The following is a 22,549-nucleotide window of genomic DNA, read 5'->3' as shown; positions in this document are numbered from 1 at the left end:
GGCGCCTGGGTGGCACAGCGGTTAAGCGTCTGCCTTCGGCTCAGGGCGTGATCCCGGCGCTATGGGATCGAGCCCCACATCAGGCTCCTCCACTAGGAGCCTGCTTCTTCCTCTCCCACTCCCCCTGCTTGTGTTCCCTCTCTCGCTGGCTGTCTCTCTCTCTGTTGAATAAATAAAAAAAAAAAAAAAAAAAAAAAAGATATGGCTAGATGTAGGGCTTTTTTTTTTTTTTTTTTTTTTTTTTTGGTATTTATCTTGGTTAGTGTTTTCTGAGCTTCCTGTGTCTATGGTTTTGTGTCTAACATAAGTTTTGGGGAAATTATCAGTTCTTATTATTGAAATATTTCTTCTGCTCCTTTCTCTCTTTTTCCTCCAGGTAGTCCAGTCACATACATGTTATACCTTTTATAACATTTTTCCATAATTCTTGGATATTCTCTTTTTTGTTTTCCAGTCTATTTTTTTCACTTTTGCTTTTCAGTTTTGGAAGTTACTATTTTCATGTCCTCAAGCTTAGAGAGTCTTTCCTCAGCCATATCCAATCTACTAACGAGTCCATCAAAAGCACTCTTCATTTCTGTTGCAGTGTTTCTGATCTCTAGCATTTCTTTTTAGTTCTTTCTTAGAACCTTTATCTCTTTGCTTACACTACACATCTGTTCTTGCATGCTGTCTACTTTATCCAGTAGAGCCCTTAAAACAATGATTATTTTAAAGTTCTAGTCTGAAAATTCCAACATCTCTGTCATATCTCTGTTCTGTCTCTTCTGTGTGGTTTTTGTTGTTGTTGTTTTGTTTTGTTTTCTGAGTTTTGGTTTTGGTTTGGTTTGGTTTTTTGTTTGTTTGTTTTTCCTTTTGGTATACCTTCTAATTTTTTTCTTGATGGCTGGACATAATGTACCTAGTAAAAGAAACTGCTGTAAATAGGCTTTTAGTATTGTGGTGGTGAGGTATAGGGGAATAGAAAGTGCTCCATAGACTTATGATTACAAACTTTGTTAGTATTTCTAAGTGTTATCTCCCTGCTTAAATGGGACAGGATAACTAAAGTGAGTTGGAGTTGGTTATTTTCTTTCCCCCAGGTCAGTTAGTCCCTGATACTACCCCAGTATGTAAGGTTCTGGTCAACTAGTTTCCCCTGAGTGCAAGCCTAGTTAAGAACAGAGTTCTCTAGTATATTACAGCATGGCTTCCTTTCCTCTTCTGCTGGAAGCATTAGATTCATCTTCAATATTTACCATGGGAACCTGGTTGAGATCCTGTAAGTAAATCTCACCATATTGTGTGTGCTCCCCTATGACCAGGTTCCCCTGAGTTTTTAACTCTCAGAGTTGCCCATACTGATTTTCTAGCAATTTGTCATTTACAGTTCAGATTTTCCTATCTGGGCACTAGCTCCTATTGTGTTTCCTCTTATGAATCTCTGCTCCAGTAAGCCGTGACTCCCTGTATTTGCCTGTCTTTCTTTTCAATCTTGGTGACAATGGCTTGCCCTGTGTTCTGCTGTCTCTTACATATCCAAGAAGAGTTGTTGATTTTTCAGTCTGTTCAGCTTTTTATTTGTCTTTAGGACAGGATGGTGACTTCAAGCTCCTAAAAAATGGGATTAGAAACCATAAGTCTGCTAATTTTGTTGCTGGTAAGTGAGATTTGTAACAACAAATTTAGAGATGATAGAATTAAAGGAAAAAAAAAAGAAGACAACTTTTCAGAAAAAGGCAAAGAGAAATGTACAGAGAAAGTTTCCTGAGGAGGAGGTTGCATTTAAACCAGGTTAGGTTCTAACAGATATGATTTTGATCAGGTGATAACTGATAGATTTTTGGCAAAGAGACTGAAATATATTGTAAAAGATCCCATAGTTTCTCAGGATAAAAGTGAAAGATACAAATGAAGGAAGGGTTTTTAAATCCTTACATGTGGAACTGGAAGCCAGAAGATTTCCCAACTTTCAATTTTTCAATGCAGATCTTTTGGTACATTGATACTATGCTAGTTTCATTCCCATTTTTGTTTACCTATTTATTATTTACATTACTATTAACTAGACCCTAAGTATAATTCTGCTCATGTTTGTATAGACTGTTTATCTATCTTGTTTGACCAGCCCTAGTTCTGACCCTATGAATTGATGTTTGACACCAGCCTTTCCATTGTGTTATGTCCCTTCCTCAATTCTGGATCTAATTATAGCAACTTTGCTTTTCAACTCTTAAGAAAATATTCATTTTTTGCATGTACTATTTTTTCCATTATCAAAACATTGAGTATGAATCTAAAACGTATTGAGAGCTATTTCAAGTTGAACATTAACCTTTTGCTACATTAGCATTAAAATATAACCCTGCTACTTGTATTAAGTGATGATCATTGGTTTCTTTGCCTTTAAGGACTATTCATCTCACATTAAATAGATATTCCTAGGAAAACTCTCAAACCACTTTTTTTTTTAGTCATTTATTCTTTGATATTCATTCTTCCAAGTCAAATATGAAATAGAAGAATGTTAGGATCCTTTTTTTTTTCTTTTCCCGTATCTTTTAATACATTTGTCTAACTTAGAGTTAGATAGGCTCTAAAGTTGTGGGTTTGGAGGTAAGTTAGTTATTTATTTCCTTGTTCATAAAGATAGTACAAAAGTCCATGATTGGATTGCTGAGAATATTGAAGAGGGAAAGCATAGAAAATGCCTAAGAATGTCATACACATTAACTACAGGGTGATATTTCAAATGGGAAATTGTAGAGTGCAAGGAACTAATATATCAAGAATTTTATAATGGGAACTCAAAAACAGTAGTGTGAAAACAATATGTAGGAAAGTGCTTTAAAAAAATGGTCTCAAGTTCAAACCATCCTTTACATTTAATTTCTTGTTTCAAGATTTTCTTTTTCCACTTCGATGAATCAATATAATGCAATTCCAACAAAGGATCTTATAAGAGTAAGACAGTGTCTTTCAGCTTACCTTCATAGTTCAGAATTCTGAAAATGTCACCCTATTATTTTTGGAATAAACATTATACTGGAGTACCATTAATCCTTTCTAACATTACTTCCCACTAGGACATCCACAAAGATTCTCTTTTATTCCTTTTCTTTTTTCCCACCTAAATTGATGACATTTGGGATGGTTGATTTTATGTGTCGTGATTAGGCCAAAGGTTACTCACATATCTGTCAAACATTTTTCTGGGTATTTCTTTGAGAGGGTTTTTGGATGGGATTAACATTTAATGAATATAAGAAAACATATTGCCCTCCCTAGTGTGCTGAGTCACATTCAATCAGTTGAAGGTTAGAATAGAACAAAAAGACCGAACCTCCTCCATGTGAAAAAAAAAAAAAGAAAAGAAAAAGAAAGGAAAGAAAGAAAAGAAAAGAAAAGAAAAAAGAAAAGAAAAGAAAAAAGAAAAGAAAAGAAAAAAGAAAAGAAAAGAAAAGAAAAGAAAAGAAGAAAAGAAAAGAAAAGAAAAGAAAAGAAAAGAAAAGAAAAGAAAAGAAAAGAAAAAAAGAAAAAATTCTCTCACAGATTTCCTTTGGACTTCATCTGTGCCACGGCTCTCCTTAGTCTTGAGCCTTCTGGCCCACAATGTGGATTTGGATTTGCCAATTATCATAATTATATAAATTAATCATTAATAGGAAATCTTTTTCTATTTATCCACATATCTGTGTGGTTCTGTATTTCTGGAGAACCATAACTAGTATGACCTCTTTTAATTGCCGTAGTGCAAAATAAATGTTCTTACAACATTTGCCATTATTTGGCAACATTTGAACTGCTCAGTAATCTTGAATTAGACAATTAATTTAAACTTTACCATCATTCTGCCTTTGGACATAAACCTGGGTAGTTTATCTTATAGTCTACTAGAATTTATATAAACATCATGTTTATAAATGCACCAGCTGGTTCCAGAAAAACAATACAAGCTTAGAAAAACTTATTTCATCATACTATTATATTGGATTTCCATTGCTTAATATATAAACATTATGGATTTACCTGAACATTCTTTATTCCTCTACAATAGTCCCCTCTTATCTATGGGTGGTATGTTTCAAGACTCCGAGTTGATGTCTGAAACCACAGACAGTACCAAACCCTATATATACTATATTTTTTCCTATATATTCATACTTATGTATATATAAAGTTTAATTTATAAATTAGACACAGTAAGAGATTAATAATAACTATTAAGATAGAACAATTATAACAATATACTGTAATAAAAGTTATGTGAATGTAGTCTCTCAATATATTTTATTGTACTATATGTACCTTTCTTGTTCTTGTGATGATGTGAGATGATAAAATGCCTACATGACGAGATGAAGTAAGATAAATGACATAGACATTGTGATGTACTGTCAGGGTACTAATGGCCTTCCGACCATACATCAGGAGAATCATCTGCTTCCAGACCATGGTTGACTGCAGGTAGTTGCAACCACAGAAAGCAAAATGAATAAGGGGCACTACTGTACTGCTTTTTGATACAATAAATATTTCCCGAATTCCCTCAATTATCCTTTTATATTTTGGGTTATGCTTTCTATTTACATTCTTTTAGTGGTTGTCCATGATTTTTAAATACTTGCTGGACTTAACAAATGAAATGATAATCAGTATCACTCAAGCCCATAAAATAAAATAATCTGCAAAATTTTCCTTCTTATTACTCCCTTTTAACCTTGAAGTTGTGCCTTGCGTTTTCTTTATACTTTCTCTACCTTCAAACCTCATAGGGAATTGGATATAATGAAGATAATGAATTAGAATCAATGATAATGCTAGTTATCACATTAGAGGACCAATTAGAGACACTTGAAATATTTCTTGAATCTTCATAAAGTCCCATTGTGAATGACATGATCAACCTGATTTAATAGACCAGGAAGAACTCCGAGAAATTCAATAATTGTTTCAAATCTTAGGGACAAAAACGGGGCAGAGAAGGAGTTTGAACACTGGGTTCTATCACTAAACAGTATATATCTTTCCTTTAACACCATATTAACAAATTAGGCCTAAATTTTGTGATCAAGTTGAATATAAAGTCTGGGTGTTTTCTAGTATGAGTATCACACTGAATGTTGAGGCAAATATTCAGACACTGGACATGTGCAGATTTTTGCCCTAATTTTTGTTTAAATGTTTTGGTTTTCTTTTAATTTTAGGCGTATATTTACTTTCAGTCAAATATTGAAACAGTTCAAATTGGGAAAAATAAAACAAATATTCAGACACCAAGGCAAAATATTTATAAAGGACAAATCTATGAAATTATTAATCAACAACAAAATAACACATGTTAATGAACTAATTTTCCCTAGTAGAGAAAACATAATCCTTTTTCTGACAAGTATACATCAGCTAAAGCATTTCAATTATAAATATCAAGTAAAAGCCTATTAAGTGTGGGTAATGATGTATATAGCACAAGTTTGATATTAATATTTCTATCTGCACTACTGAATAATAAAATCATAGAGCTTGGAGAATCCAAATTTTCTGTATATTAAATAAAGCCTGTCTATACAATTAGATGGAATACAACAAATTTAATAGAGCAAAATTTACTTCAGCAACATGAAAAATTTTTTTGAGAAGGTAAGTTCTTGTAACTTGGGAGAGATAATTTTTTTTCCTTTGTTTCTGCTGCTTCTTCAAGGTCTTTGATAACCAGAGGCTGTGTTTCAGAAATTTATTATTAACTAAAGGAATGCATTGCATGAGACAGGATATTGCTTAAAGAACCATATAGCTTTTAAAGTGCACAAATAAAGCTAGCTTGAGTTGTGTTTTTCCTCTCCAACTCCCTGAAAAACAAAAAACAAAACAAAACAAAAAACCCTCTTTCTCTTCATGCTCTCTCCCAGGAGAAGAAAGAATTTGTCAAAGCCACAGTTTTAGAGGCTTTCTATGCTCATCAAAATTTTGATAACCACTGTAAAAAGTAGACAAAAAAAAAATTTAAATATGTGACTGCTCTGAATCCCAGAGTGTCCTGCAGATACTTGTGGTAGAATTTCATAAAATATTTGGTTCAATGAAAGGTAGGCCCTGGGTAAGCTTATATTCAATCAACATAATTTGATTTTATTTGCCACTTAACAAACTTTGTAGTCATTACTGAGTAATGCTGGCCTCTGCTTATTTTCCATGCCAAATCAGCATACTCGCACATTCTGTATAGATGTCACAGGAAATTAAACCTAAATTAATGATTGTATAAATTTCTGTGTATTCTTCTGTCTATAATTGACAGATTTCCAACAGAGTTTCAAAATGTATAAGTAATATATTACTAAGATAGGACTTTCATGTTAGCTCTGACTTTTGCTCCTTCATGAAACTTTTCATTTAATCCTAAATTTTGCCATCCTACCAGATGTTAATATTACTAATAATTTAGGTAATTAATTAATTAAAATATTTTTCCAGCAGAAGTGTCTTCCCGGATTACTGACTTGCACATAATTTAGGTTGTTTTTTTTTTTTCATAGACACATTTTTCACAGAATTATCTAGGTGATGAAATAAAGTGTTCTCAAGTGAAAATAGCAGACTCTAGCTTGAAGAAACTCTGCACAGAATCTATACATGTAAAAAGAATATAACATCAAGTTCTGGTTGAGCAAAATATATTTAATATTTTCCAATTTTTTCAAATGGGTCACAACATCATTGGAAGAGTCTCTAAATACATGTCAATTTGGGTACCTGAGAGCTGAACTCAAACAATCCCAATAAGGTATAGCATAATCTTTTGTTAACAATCCTAAAGCTAATTGCTTTATGAAAGTTAAAATCAGGGGCGCCTGGGTAGCGCAGTCGTTAAGCGTCTGCCTTCGGCTCAGGGCATGATCCCGGCGTTCCGGGATCGAGTCCCACATCGGGCTCCTCCGCTATGAGCCTGCTTCTTCCTCTCCCACTCCCCCTGCTTGTGTTCCCTCTCTCTCTGGCTGTCTCTGTCAAATAAATAAATAAAATCTTAAAAAAAAAAAAAAAAGAAAGAAAGTTAAAATCATAATATCTGTGAGTGTAATTAAGAAGACTACACTTAAACAATACTTGTAAAAATAATGACTAAAAACAATTTATTTAGATGAAAAAATAGATTGAGAAATTGTCTTTTCATTTTATATCTTGTTAAACATTCTATTCATCTCTTCCTATGCTATAGGTTTCATATATATATATATATATATATATATATATATATATATATATATGAACATCTACAACCACTGACTGTGGAAAAATCACATTGCTTGAGACTTTATGGTTGTGATGTCCATTGGCATCCCATTGTGGAGGTTAACTAGTCAGCTGAATGTCAAACCTTACCAATTATCAGCCCTAAGTATAAGTATAATGACATATCCGCACATAGTCTTTTCATCACAAGTGACACAATGATTTGAATTGCTCCGAGGTACAACTTACTTTTTAAAATGTTCTGTATATTTTTTAAAGAAGTTGCCAGTAAATCCCTGCGGTGTTTCCTTTGGCAACAGACCAAGAAACAACTTTAAGTGCTGAAACACTGAGAGATGTTGACAGGGTCACTTCAAAGAAGCTCAAGGGATTAAAAAAAAAAAAGGATATGGTCTTTCTTCTAGGTTCTGAAGACATGTTAAAAATAAAATGTACTGGCCTATTTTGTAATGCTGATTTTGTCGATAGAACACAACGATGCTGAGTAAGTAGAATCTAAATAACTTCACATTGCTCCTTGCATGCAGTAGAGTAGGTTGGGACAGTATTTTACAGGACTTTTGTAAGACTGTCTTAATAGGAACACGAACTTATACGGAAATGTTTTCATCTAGTTTCTGGGCATTTTTTACACATTCTAAAATTATTCAATGGGTACTTCATAAAATCACAGACATTGTTTAGATTCTGGAAATATAACCATAGAACCATAACTCCTACTCTCATGGAACGTACAGAACTAGTAGAGAGACATATAAAAAAAGTAAATGTCAAACCAAAAATATCATTACAAACCGCGCAAAGTAGAACTGAGGAATCTGGAGGTAAAGGATACCAAGTGGGATATTGGTTAAATGAGATGAGTTGTGAAGGTCTTTTGGGACATGAGAATTAGGTTGAGACACTACAAACAAAGAGGATGAGCCAGCAATGTGAGTGTGCATGCGTGTGTGTGTGTGCGTGTGTGTGTGTGTGTGTAATGTGGATGTCATATCTCGGGCAGGAAAAACAGTCTCCTCAAGCCTAAAGTAGGAAATTTTTGGCATATTCGAGCAACTGAATGTAGGCCAGCAAGCATGCTAAGTGACATGAATAAGAGAGGCAGGATAATACTATTTTTTCACAAAACCCAATTATCTTTTAAAAATATTTTTAAAATAACAAAAATCCATTTTTTAATTTACCCACATATTTACCATTTCCAGTGCTCTTTATTTTCTCGTGTAGACTGGATTTCTATCTGGAATTATTTTCCTTTCTTCCTGAAGGACTTGCTTTAATAACAGCCCATAAGCTGGAAGAAGAGAAGTGGAAATCCAGGACTGTCAGATTCACACATTTTACCTGAGAGGTATAGTATTACTTAAAGAAAGACAGCAATAAGTGGAAGATGTATACTATAAAATCTAAGGCAATTACAAATTTATAACACATGTAGGTGTAGCTAATAATCAAACAAGGAAATGCAATAGAATAATACAATAGCTCCATTAATTTGAAAGAAGGCATAATAAGAGTAACAAAACATCAAGTAATTGAAAAAAGCAGACAAATAATGGAGGGTATTAGTCTTGTCAATAATTTGGATTTTTTTCCAAGTGAGATAGAAAGGTTCTGAATGCTATTCAGCGAAGAGGTAACAAAATATGATTTATTGTACCAAAAATAATGCAGAAAGAAAGAAGAAAGAAAGAAAGAAAAGAAAAAAGCACTGGTGGCTGCCTGAAAAAATATGAAGATTTGGTGGCTGCCCAGAGACTAGATTATTAGAGGAGGCAATTTGAATTTGGGAGCTATGTTAGCAGGCTGCTGTTGTAATAAATAGACTAGGGTAAAATGTCTCCACTAACAACTCAGCTAACATAATAAATGTAACAGGCTCTTTCTGTGTCTGCACATTTTCTATCAAAATTAAAGAATAATTTGATTCAGAATATTCTCAAACTAGTAGAGCTGCTCCAGGGCATGTGCAGACTCTCTCCTACAGATTTGAGCTAAGAACATTTACCTTTCACACAAATTGCAGTACAAAATCCTTCCAAATCTGTTAGGTATCTGAGGCTGAACACCTTCTCTCCTCTGTTACAGAAATCAGCTGCTTTAGTACATATAATATTTTCATTTTAATTAATGGAAAATAAAATGGAAAATGTTAATAAGCCATTATCTCAAGGTGACTTTCAACATACAGTCCATTCCAAATTTAAATTTGATCATGGTTTCAGACTTCCTTTTTTGGGCCATGGTGAAGTAATAAGGACTGAATTTAATCTCCTGCCTTAAATATAGCAACAAATGGACACATATATGAAAAAATAGGTTCAAACATTGTATAATAGGCAACACAGGACAAGGACTGAGAGAGAATAAAAACAAACAAGGGAGCTGTCATACAGTTTCCAATGTTACTGCCTAGAGAGTTTCCAGGCCACAGAACCGGGACAGTAATCCAAACAGACCCAGAAGTCTCGAACTGAGGAGAGGGAAGTGAGATGTTCAGGTTACCAGGCATTCAAAGTTCACAGAACAGATCTCTGTCAGCAGTGAGAAGAGAGGGGAGAGTCCCGCAGAGAAGCAAGCTCAGATCTACACAGCATTCCCTTGTAGACCTCAGGTGAGTATGGAGCAGCACGTATCTGTGAATATGCATGCTCAAGCTGGGGCAAGCAGTGCTCAGAGGATACAAGAACCACCAGAGCTTACAAGGCTGGAAACAGTCTCTGTCCCCTCCCCCCCAGCAAGGGAAGAAAAAACTTGTAGCAAATACATGGGACATTAGATAGAGTATGCAGAAAGCTATGGCCTCATTAACAGCAAAAAATTATCCCCGGACTGAAGTTTGCTCTTGCCCTACCTATTTTATGTAAGCCTTGAAAGGATTAAATTGCTCTCAAATAATTAATCTGTGTTCCAAAACAAAGGTCAAGTGCACTTTACAAATACACAAATATCCAACATGAAAAACCATTATTTTAGAATGTATTTGACATTTTTAAATGTCAAATTTTCACTCAAAATATAACAATCAGGATCCTCAGGTATTTTCTGTATTCATATGTATCTGTCTCCACCATGACATACTGTTGTATGTTCTCTTCATTTTTCCGTAATGTATCAGTGAAACTCGCACTCTGTCTCAACTGAACAGACATACCATATCCCTCTAAAGTGAAGCTTATTTATTTGTTTGCTTTGTTTTGTTAGCAGACCTTCTAAAATTTATTAAAATTTTCCCTAAAATTTCCTAGCTATAGATTCTGCTTCCATGGTAACAGATTAAGCTCCTACTAGACCAAGCCTTCCATAGATAACCACTATAAACTCTGAACAAATCACAAAACAACAACAAAAACTACAATCACCTTAAGGTATTAGAAATTGTACAAAAAGTAGGCAGCTGGCAGAAATGAGAAGGTTAAAACTATCATAGAAAATCATTATTATATAGATGCTAGAAAGTGGATGGGGACCTTGGAAATATGAGAGCTGAAGACAAGGAGCCTGGTTTCTACATATAAACTCTGCCAAATTTCTGGCTCTGTCTGAGCCAGGTAGGTACAGGACAGTTAAAAAAAAAAAAAAAGAAGAAGAAGAACTGATGTTGGATCTGTCATTCAAAAGAGAATATGCAGTATGTGTCTAATCACATAACTTATCTGCTTTTAAACAAAATGGTCAGCACTCTTCTGAGGAATATAACAGTATCTGCTCTGTAATATTCAAAATGTTCAAGGTACAAGGCAAAAGTGCACGGCATATTAAGAATCAGGAATACTCAGGAATTCTCACAAGAAAAGCTGAGCAGTGGGGTAAAGGCTTAAGATGACCCAGATGTTGATATTAGCAGAAAAAGATTTTAGAGCAATGATTATAGCCATATAAACTGACCCATATAATCCTGAGATAAAGGAAAAATAAAGATAAGAAATCTCAGTGGATAAAAAGAAGCTATTAAAACACCCAAATGCAAAAATCTAGGACTAAAATATGCAATCTCTGAAATTTCCTTCCTGTAGATTACTGAAGGAAAGTGAAAGCAAATATCAATCAGCTTGTTTTATATCAATAGGTTACTTATACCACAAGATGTGTTGAAGGAAACTAAATATAAAGTTATTTTTAAGTAATCCTCTTAACAAGAAAAGACATAACCAATTATGTGTTATAGAAGTTCCTTAGCAAGCTAAAAGAATTTTCATTACAAATATTTCACTTTTTGAAACAGTTCTGTTATTTGGCAGTAATAAGCCCTGTATCTCTCTATATTACAGTACTTAACTGAATGCTAAATGATCTCTTGTTTAGGTGTAAGGGGATAAAAGTTTTCTGTCTGCCCAGAAGTAATTTATATTGTAATATTTATATGGTAATCACTCAATTAATGATGAATGAGTGAGTAACTGAGTGAATAATTCTGTCTGGTGCTAAGAGGAGTGTAAAATAGGGGCACCTGGGTGGCTTAGTCCTTAAGCATCTGCCTTCTGCTCAGGGCGTGATCCCAGCATTCTGGGATCCAGCCCCGCATCGGGCTCCCTGCTCCGCTGGGAAGCCTGCTTCTTCCTCTCCCACTTCCCCTGCTTGTGTTCCCTCTCTCGCTGGCTGTCTCTCTCTCTGTGTGTCAAATAAATAAATAAAATCTTAAAAAAAGAGAGAGAGAAGTATAAAATATAGAAATAAGATCTATGATTTTATCCTATATTCCGGAATATTGAAAAAAAATTAATCACATTTTAAAATTGATAAAAGGAATATATAAGCATAAAAACTGAAAACAGAAAAATTTGAATTGATTTTTCTGTCACTCTATTGGGAAACAGAAATTATATAAATGAGGGGCACCTGGGTGACTCAGTCAGTTAAATGTCTGCCTTTGGCTCAGGTCATGATCTTGGGGTCCTGGGACCGAGCCTCATGTCTGGCTCCTAGCTCAGCTGGGAGTCTGCTTCTCTCTCTCCCTCTGCCCCTCCCTCCACTGTATTCATGTTCTCCCTCTCAAATAAATAAAATCTTTAAAAAAAGAAACTATACAAATGTAATAAGTAGCTAAATGTGTTATTAAACAAAATGAAAAGGAGGTTCATAGTGGCATAAAGCTACAATGTCCAGTACGCTAGTGTTACTATAAAATGTCAAAATAAGGGGCTTTAAAGTGCCAGATAAAGTAGCTTAAGATCGGCTTCTATCCACCTTGTAGTAAAAGGTTTGCAAACTTGGGCATAGAATGATATTAAAGTGTCTGAAATTAATGACAATATTCCCATTTTTGAAAATTTGTATACGGGGACATTAATCTTAGTAAGCTCTCTACTGACAATACTGGAAATGATTGAAATTGCTTTTTAAATCACAAGAAAATAGCAAAATTCAGGAAAATATATGTGTTTATTGCTTTCAAAATTTAACACTTTCTTTTAGACTGGGAAGCATTATTTTCCAAAAAGCTCAATAATTTGTTACAAATTGTATGAAACACAAACCCAGAAAAGTTTTGGCTTTAGTTAGTTAAACTGCAATAGCTAATGAAATGCTAATCCCAAAGCTTTCATCAGGCCAATTTCTGTGTAGCTCCCCGATTTGAAAAATTGGCATAGTAATGTCTCACCCTAGGGAAAAATTATATAATCAAGATTAAAGAATGGTCATTTTAACTATTCAATTTTGGACTTTATCTCTTCATATAATACTTCCTTTTTTTAAAATTCATACACATATTTATTTGCTAAAGAGTTATTCAGCAATTACTATGTGTTGAGCATTATTCTTGAGCTGGAGGACAAAAATAGATAGTCTTTGACCTCAAGTGCCATACACTGTGATAAGAGAAGAGAGCAATAAAGAGAAAACAAGTTTTACATATTTATATATGTATACATACATATATATGTGTGTGTGTGTGTGTGTGTGTATATGTCATCAGATGGTAACACATATTCTGGAGGAAAATAAAGCTTGGAAGGAGATAATTTATTTGTTGGAATGTGTATTGGTCACAACCTTGCTGTGTGCCTTCTCAGACATCATTCTGTTTTCTTTTTCTTAGTCATTACCTTACTTGCTTCAAATGGCCCCCTCTGCTTTTGGACTTGGCTGAAATACCCCATCATGAGATAAAGGATCTGGAATTCTGAGCAGCCAACTCAAGAGGCCAGAGATGATATGCAAAAGCATGGTTGAGACAGCTGTCCATGGGGTAAAAACTGACCAGCTTTGAAGATAATCCTTTCTCCTTTTTCTCTTTAAAAATTGATTTCTTCCTTGCAACCTTCATGAAAAAGCTGGTGCCGTGTAAATACACTTCAGGGCAACTTGTTGACTCTTAACTCCCTGCAGGGAATGTGGTAAAGAACAATATCTCATTGCTTTCTTTTCTTTTCTCCTTCATTACCCACTATTTCTCACTCAAACTCCCATAGGCTTAGAACTCCCAAATAAAGTGTTGGCACTTGACTCATTGCTGCAGGCTCTGCTTTGCAGGAATTGCTACTCCAAATGTGAATAGGGAACAGTACCACCTAGGAACTTGCTACATGCGGAATCTCTGGCCTCACCACAGGCCTACTATAATGGAATCTGCAGTGTCATGTGATCTTCAGCTGATAAGTACACACAAGTTCTTGAGACACAACTCTGCTCTGTATAACTTTGTGGCACTAGTCTACAATGGCACTAAGTACAGGCAAGGAGAATAATCACTTGGAAATTGTTATAGCAATTTTACATTACCATAAAATTTCTGCTGTGTTTTACAAATACATCATTCTGCGAAGGTCTAAAAATTTAAGAATTGGTCCTTTAATGTTGATGATTCATGAAGCACTCTTTTAGAAGACACATGATAATAATCAATTTCAACATTAAATAAGGTGTTTAAAGAAAACCACATTGACTCACAAAATATATCCAGAGACTTAGGCCTGCTCAAATATTTATGAAACGTTAATGTGCAGCAAGAAAGACAAATGCATCTATTGGTTCTAAAAATCTTCACTTCCCATGATGCCTCATGAGCCTAGGTATAAAAATCAGGAAACAGGGATAGTATATTGAGAATGCAGAGAGTGGGTACTTAGGTGGCTCAGTTGGCTAAACATCCAACTCTGGATTTTGGCTCAGGTCATGATTCCAGGGTCATAAGATTGAGCCCCGAGTAGGACTCCATGCTCAGCAGGGAATCGGCTTGAGATCTCTGTCACTCTCCCTCTGCTCCTCCTCCAGCTTGTGCTCTCTCTCTCTCTCTTTAAAATAAATAAATAAATAAAATCTTTTTAAAAATAAATAAAATAAATGTTTTATATGATTTGAAAAGTAGATATCATCTTGGCAAAATAAAATAAAATGCAGAGAACAATGTCTTAAAAGATTTTTAGGCAAAAATTTTTAATTGAAAACATAATGATTTGATATCATTTCACAACATATACATATATCAAGTCTTTATGTTGCACACCTTAAATTTGTATAATGTTCTATTCAATTATAATTCATTAAAACTGGAAGAAAAATAAAATGAGATAAAATTAGGGACAACGTCTAAAGAATTTCAGGTTAATATCCTGAGTCTATCACTTACTAGGTAACTGTTATCAGACCAATTACTTAATCTCTCTGAGTATATATTTTCATTTGTAAAATGAACATAACATTTTTTGCACCTTAGGGATCTTGAAAAAACTTGAATAAAGGGTAGTTGACATAGTCGATGATTAATAAACCTTGTTTCATCATAAAAAGAGGATAAGAAAGAAGAAATTGGGTATGTTTATATCTAAGAACTTGAAAATATAAGTGAAGAAAAGAAGAGTTTGGAATGGAAGCAACTTTTTAAAATCCTTTTAAAGGGATTAAAAGGAAACATGTTTCAACTTTCCCATAAATCTCTGCTACTATATTTTCCCAAGTTTCCTTAAGTTTTTCCAGTAAAATTCTACATTCTATTTTATGTGTCCTTATTATGTCATTTTCATGGGGTGTTGGAATAATCATTGGACTGGGAGATATGAGATCAAGACTTTAGTCTTGACACTTCCACATGATCAAATAACTTGACCTCCTCTTAGCTGTTTCTTCAACTCTAAATGAGGGATTTATAGTGGATTATCTTTAGGACTCCCACCAGCTCATAATGAAATGTTTTATATGATTTGAAAAGTAGATATCATCTTGGCAAAAAAACTAATCAATGGCTTTGTGAAGACCAGTTTTCTCAACATCGTGTATTGAAGCAGAAAACTCTCTCTGCATAAATTATTCTGGTTGTCTAAAAGCAGTGTACTACTTACAGTTGCAGAGTGCCCAACCCAGAGATTTACCAAACATTTCTTCTATCTGATATTGTGGTCCTTATATGATTATAATAACAAAAAAATAAATAAAAATAGATTTCACTCAGTGCATTCCACTGAAATTGATTCATTTAATGAGTTTTATATTGGAGCACTAAATAGGATTACAACTGCCTGATAAGTAGATAGAATAGGAGTTGGTAACACTCTATCATTGATTATTCTTCTTACAGGAAAATACATCATAATAAAGCATGTTTTTCATATGCATGCATATTCAACATTTATTTATTCAGAATATTCAGGGTATAGAAAATTGAATACAATGGCATTTTCTGACTAATGATGAAGCCATGCATATCATCCGCATGTAATTAATTTCAAAAAAATCAGAGGCAACACAATGTATTTTGTCTTAAGATATACTTAACAGGATGCCTGGGTGGCTCAGTCAGTTAGGTGTCTGCCTTTTAGCTCAGGTCATGATCTCAGGTCTCAGGATCAAGCCCCATGTACGGTTCCTTATTCAGTGGGGAGTTTGCTTCTCCCACTCTCTCTGCCCCTCTCCCCAGTGGTGCTCTCCCTCTCTGTCTCTTTCTCACTCTTAAATAAATAAATAAATCTAAAAAAACCTAGGGGTGCCTGGGTGGCTCAGTCAGTTGAGTATCCAGCTCTAGATTTCCCTAGGGTCATGATATCAGGGTCCTGGGGTCCAGCCCTGTGACTGGCTCTGTGCTCAGTGGGAAGTCTGCCTAGGATGCTCTCTCTCCCTCTCCTTCTGCCCTTCCCAGCCCATGCATTCTCTCTCTCTCTCTCCCCCTCTCTCAAATAAATATATAATTTTTTAAAGATATACTTAAAATCTATAAGCAAAGTGTATATAGTTTTAGATGAGTCAGAAGACATCTTAAATCCTTCTCAGGGTGCCTGGGTTGCTAGGGCAGTTAAATGTCTGGCTTTGGCTCAGGTCAACATCTCAGGGTCCTGGAATGGAGCCCTGCATCTTGCTCCCTGCTCAGCAGGGAGTCTGCTTCTTCCTCTGCCCCTCCCCTGCTCCTTCTCTCTTTCACTCTCTCTCTGTTTCTCCAGTAAATAAATAAAATCCTTGGGAAAAAATAAAATAAATCCTTTTCATGTCTTAGTATAACTAACCTGCCTATCAATTATCAATCAGTGTTAGTGTGGGGGAAAAAATCTGTCAAAAGGGAATATATTGCTATTTAAATAACAGAGAAAAATTATGTTTAGCAGAGTATCACTGAGTTCTAGTTAGTGGCCAGCCATGTGGCTAATTCCCTAGGAACCAGGTCTCAACATAAGAGATGATAATCATTAATGGGCTTATTGTTTTAATGGTTCATATCCCTCTATGTTTGCATCAATGGTAGTTTTCCAATAATCAGAGAATCTCCTACTATTCAAAATCCCTTCCTTTCTTCTTATACCTCTTAGGCCAAGAGACTCAATATTTATACTAAAATTTGTTTGTAAAAGCTATAAAACAAAATGAGATGCTGCATTAGTAATTAGTTTTGATTGCACATAGTAAGTAAAGAGTATAATGGCAGAAATCTGCTTAGTTTCCTAAAATGCAAACACCAGTCTTGATATTAAAATTATTTGCAATTTTGTTTCTCTCAAGTTTGTCTTCAATACAGGCATACCTCCTTTTACTGCACTTCACTTTACTGTACATCACAGGTACTGTGTTCGTTTTTTTGTTTTGTTTACAAATTGAAAGTTTGTGGCAACTCTGCCTCAAGCAAGTCTATTGGCACCATTTTCCCAAAAGTATTTGCTGACTTGTGTCTCTGTGTCACATTTTGGTAATTCTTTTTTTTTTTTAAGATTTTATTTATTTATTTGACAGAGATAGAGACAGCCAGTGAGAGAGGGAACACAAGCAGGGGGAGTGGGAGAGGAAGAAGCAGGCTCATAGCCGAGGAGCCTGATGTGGGGCTCGATCCCAGAACGTCGGGATCACGCCCTGAGCCAAAGGCAGACGCTTAACCGTTGTGCCACCCAGGCGCCCCACATTTTGGTAATTCTTGCAGTATTTCAGGCTTTTGAATTTGATGACTTTGAGGGGTTCAGAACTTCAGTGGAGGAAATAACTGCAGATGTATAAATAGCAAGAGAACTAGAATGAGAAGTGGAGCCTGAAGATGGGACTGAATGGCTGCAATCTCGTGATCAGACTTGAGTGGATGAGGAGCTGCTTCCTAAGGATGAACGAAGAAAGGGGTTTCTTGAGATGAAAACTACTTCTGATAAAGATGCTGTGAAGATGGTTGCAATGACAGCAAATGATTTAAAATATTACCTAAGCTTAGTTGATGAAGAAGTAGCAGGTTTTGAGAGGGTTGACTCTAAATTTGAAAGAAGTTCTACTATGACTATAATGCGATCCAACAGCATCACATGCTACACATAGTTCATTAAAGGAAGAGTCAATAGGTGTAGCAATAGGTGTTACTTATTTTAAGAAATTGCTACATGGGCAGCCAGGTGGCTCAGTTGGTTAAGCATCTGACTCCTGATTTCCACTCAGGTCATGATTTCAGGGTTATGAGATCAGGCCCTGCATCAGGCTCTGTGCTGGTCATGGAATCTGCTTAAGATTCTTTCCTTCTCCCTTGGCCCCTTTCCTCCTCTCTCCCTCTCAAAAGAAAAGAAAAGAAATTACTACAGAAATCCCAACCTTCAAAAACCACCACCCCAATCAGTGAGCAGACATCAAGAGCCTTCACTAACAAAAATATTACAACTCACTAAAAGCTCAGATGGTAGTCAGCATGTGTTTTTTAAAGATTTTATTTATTTATTTGAGAGATAGCGAGAGAGGGAGCACAAGCAGGGGGAATGGGAGAGGGAGAAGAAGGCTCCCCACTGAGCAGGGAGCCTGATGCAGGGCTCCATCCCAGGACCCCGGGATCATGACCCAAGCCTAAGTCAGATGGTTAAGGACTGAGCCACCCAGGTGCCCCATAGTTAGCATGTTTTAACAATAAAGTATTTTTCATTTAAGGTGTATACACTGTTTTTTAGACATAATGCTATTGTATACTTAATAGACCACAGTATAGTATAAGCATAACTTTTATATGCACTGGAAACTCAAAAAATTCTAGCTTCATTGAAATATTTGCTTCATTGCAGTGGCCTAGAACCTAACCCATAATATCTCTGAGGTATGTCTACAAATGTTAAATGGCAATCAATTGGTTAAGACATAAAATAAAGGAAAGGAAGTAAAATGTTTAAGAGCACTGAAAACACACTACGTGTTTTTTGTTGTTTAAACACAATGTCCTTAATAAACAACATATATAAGTGCTAGCCAACCTTCATTGTAAGATTTATTATACAGCCCCAAATTTTAGATTGATGGTATCATATATTACAAATTATTTTAATTTTGGAAGTATGAGATAATGTAATTTTGAGAAAAAAAAGACTATTTAGGATGATTAATGGAGCATCGTCCTATAAGGTAGGTTCATTAGCCTATAAATTTAAGGGACTTATTTCATCATATAAAATGAGAAATTGAAGATAAGTTAAATATTTGCATTTCTTTATTTTTATTTCTGTGTCTTTTATTTAGATTAACAAGAGGAAAAGGGAATTCTTTGAAAATAAAATCATGTTTGTATATGCATATTTGAATATAACATATATGATATAATGTACATTTAAATATAAATATATGTGTATGCATACATTTATGGGTGTATACGTATGTGTCTGTATGCCTGATATTCAGGAGATAGTGCATTACAGTGTAGGGTGTTAAAGAACTGGTAACGATAGCTTGATTAGAAAGAGCTTTGTCAACAAAGTAAAGAGATTTGTCAAGAAAGTGAAAAAGAAAATGCGATACTTCTAGGAAATTTGATGGCATGTAACTGCTACCAAAACGAAATAGCATGGAATTAGGGAAATGTTAAACATAAAGTAAAATGCTAATGGTGAGATTTAAAAAAAATCTTTATATGCAATTTAATTTAAATGCAATAAACTCAAGAAAAAATATTGTATTTTGTCAAAACCTAAAGTTATTATGTATGTAAAGTAAGAGAAAAAATCACATATAACAATAGGATAGATAATGATTAGCACAAGGTAAAAGAAAATAAGTAGAATTGTGAAGTTGTATTAAAATTAGATAAATAATGCTTTAGAGTAAATATATTTTATGACACAGAGTACATAGCTGCTTATTAAGATGTATTGCACCTAAAAACCAAAGACATCATGAACTCCTTTGAACTTAATGAAAGAACATCGAAAGCTATAGAGTGATCAAGAACGACATCAGCAAAAATGGTGGAGTAGGTTTCTCCAAGGGTCTATTCCACAGAAACATCAAAAGTCAAGCAAAACAGAGCAGAACTTACTCATACAGGCTTGTGTTTGTTCTAATTTATTTGGGGACTGACTTAAGTGTTGACGCAAGGTGCTCATCTTCTTGCACCTAACTTGGAATTCATCATGGAAGAAAAGTGGTAGATATTTCTTGAAATCATTTTAAGGCAAGCAAACAACCCACAGCTCTTTAGGGGAAAAGATTAAAACTTAGGCAAACAACAGCCTGAGAGAAAAGCATGGCAGAGACTTCCTCATGGATATTCAAAAAGTGCCCTTGAGTACTGGAAAATTTAAAAATTCATGCACACATCCAAGGCAGAATGCCTGTTCTGTGGAGACCTGAGAAGACCCTAAGTTTTCACCTTTGATCACTAGGCTCAGAGTAAGTAAAAGCTAAGACAGAGTTAGAAATGGCTGCGCAGTGTTGAATGCATACAGAGCTAAGATGCAAGTTTTGTTTTTCTTCTCTTTCTCTTTCTCTTTCTCTTTCCTTCCTTCCTTTCCTTCCTTCCTTCCTTCCTTCCTTCCTTCCTTCCTTCCTTCCTTTCTTCCTTCCTTCCTCCCTCCCTCCCTGCATTTCTTCCTTCCTCCCTCCATTTATTTCTTCTTCTTTCTTTCTTTCTCTTTCTTTCTTTCTTTCTTTCTTTCTTTCTCTTTCTTTTCTTTTCTTCTTTCTTTCTTTCTTTCTTTCTTTCTTTCTTTCTTTCTTTCTTTCTTTCCTTCCTTCCTTCCTTCCTTCCTTCCTTCCTTCCTTCCTTCCTTCCCTCTTTCCTTCCTTCCTTCCTTCCTTCCTTCCTTCCTTCCTTCCTTCCTTCCTTCCTCTTTCTCTCTCCCTCCTACATTAAAAAAGAATAAGGTCTCAAATTAGTAATATCTTTAGAACTCTAGGAAATAGAAAAGGAAGAGCAAATAAAACCAAAAAGTAGCAGAATGGAAGAAACAGTAATGATTATAGTGAAGGTAAACAAATAGATAACAGAGAAACAATTGAGTGAATCAAATAAATCAAATCAATCACTTTTTGTACCTACCAACCTTTGTCCCAAATTTTTCCTTAAGCTCTTTCCATCTTGTCTCTTAACTCAGGCAAAGGGTTTCCATCCCTTGATGGAAACCAAAGCTACCCTTCAAGGAATACCAACAACCTGGATGAAGAATTCCAGCTGGCCCAGACCACCTAGACCAGTTTGAACTCAACCTCTCACTCATGCCTGAGTAGATAGACCCATGGAGTGGGGAAGGGACCCACAGAGAGACTGACAGTTACCTTTGCTTAATTATAATACTAAATTCTTCACCCAAAGAGGAGCACAACCCTCATTTACATAACATAAAATATTTGTATAAGCATGTTTCCTTAAAGCATATGTGCCACCTTATGCCCACATCTAAGTACAATGACAAGGCTCCCCTATTTATTCACCCTTACCTAAGGGAAAGAAACCCATCCACCCTTGCTTGAGGAGTCATGGCTTTGGAAGTTATTCCCCTTTGGGAGTTATTTCCCTTGATGTCCTTATTTGGTGCAAATAAGGTTTACTTTGCAACAACTCTACCTGGTGTTTTCTACTGTGACTCACCGAGAAGCAAGCTCATATTAGTTCAGTTACACTACCAATCTCACAGAAAAAGAAAAGAAAAGAAAAGAAAAGAAAAGAAAAGAAAAGAAAAGAAAAGAAAAGAAAAGAAAAAAACCTATATGGGAGTAGTATGAATAACTATATGGCAACAAATTATACAAGCTAAATGAAATGTGCAAATTCCTGGAAACACACAAATTACCAAAGAAATATAAAATTTGAATAGTCATATAATATGTAAAGAGATTTAATCAGTAATCAAAAATGTCCTAACAAAGAAATGTCTAGAACTGGGAAGTCTTCGCTAGTGAATTATATCAAACATTTAAAGAAGAATTAACATTAATTCTCTTAAAATTCTTCCAAAACCTAGAAAAGAAAGAAATACTTCTTAACTCATTTATGGAGGGGAGTATTACCCTCATACAAAGTCAGATGAAAACACTGGAAGAAAAGAAAAATGTAGTCAAATTTCCTTTATGAATATAAATGCAAAAAATAAAATAAAATATTAGCAAATGAAACAGTATAGTAAAAGGACTATATACCATAAGTGAGATTTATCCCAAGTATGTAAGGATGATTCAAAAGTAAGAAAATAAATCAATGTAAAACACCATGTTAATATAACAATGGAAAAAGCAACATATAACCATCACAATTGTTGCATTAAAAAGCATTTAACAAAATCCAATGCTCTTTTATATTAAAAAAAAAACACTCAGAAAGCTTGAAATAGAAATAAAAAGGAAACTTCCTCAACATGATAAAAAGCATTTATGAAAAAGAACAACGCAGCTTATAAACCAACTCTAATACATGTATTCAATGGAATATTATTCAGCCACAAAAATAAGTACTGATGCATACCAATGTGTAGATGAACTTCAGAAATATCATTTCAAGTGAAAAAAGTCACATTAAAAAAATCACATCCTATGTGATTCCTTTTACATGAAACATTCAGAACAGATGAAGCCACAGAGATTGAAAGCAGATTGGTGGTCCCCAGGGGCTGAGTCTTGGCAAAATGGGGAGTAACTGCTTAATGAGTATGTGTTTTCCTTTTGATATGATGAAAATATT

At 34.8% G+C, this 22,549-nt stretch overlaps 1 pseudogene; it reads right to left on the bottom strand.

Moving 5' to 3' along the window:
• The window catches only part of LOC113262321 (armadillo repeat-containing protein 1-like), a 33,190-nt pseudogene extending 28,756 nt beyond the window's left edge, over positions 1–4,434 (bottom strand).
• Between the last annotated feature and the right edge of the window lie 18,115 nt (positions 4,435–22,549).

The sequence above is a fragment of the Ursus arctos genome, unplaced genomic scaffold (assembly GCF_023065955.2).
Source record: "Ursus arctos isolate Adak ecotype North America unplaced genomic scaffold, UrsArc2.0 scaffold_9, whole genome shotgun sequence".
Taxonomy (NCBI): Eukaryota; Metazoa; Chordata; class Mammalia; order Carnivora; family Ursidae; genus Ursus; species Ursus arctos.
The sequence above is the reverse complement of the archived record's forward strand: the minus strand, read 5'-3'. Positions and strand labels throughout refer to the sequence as shown.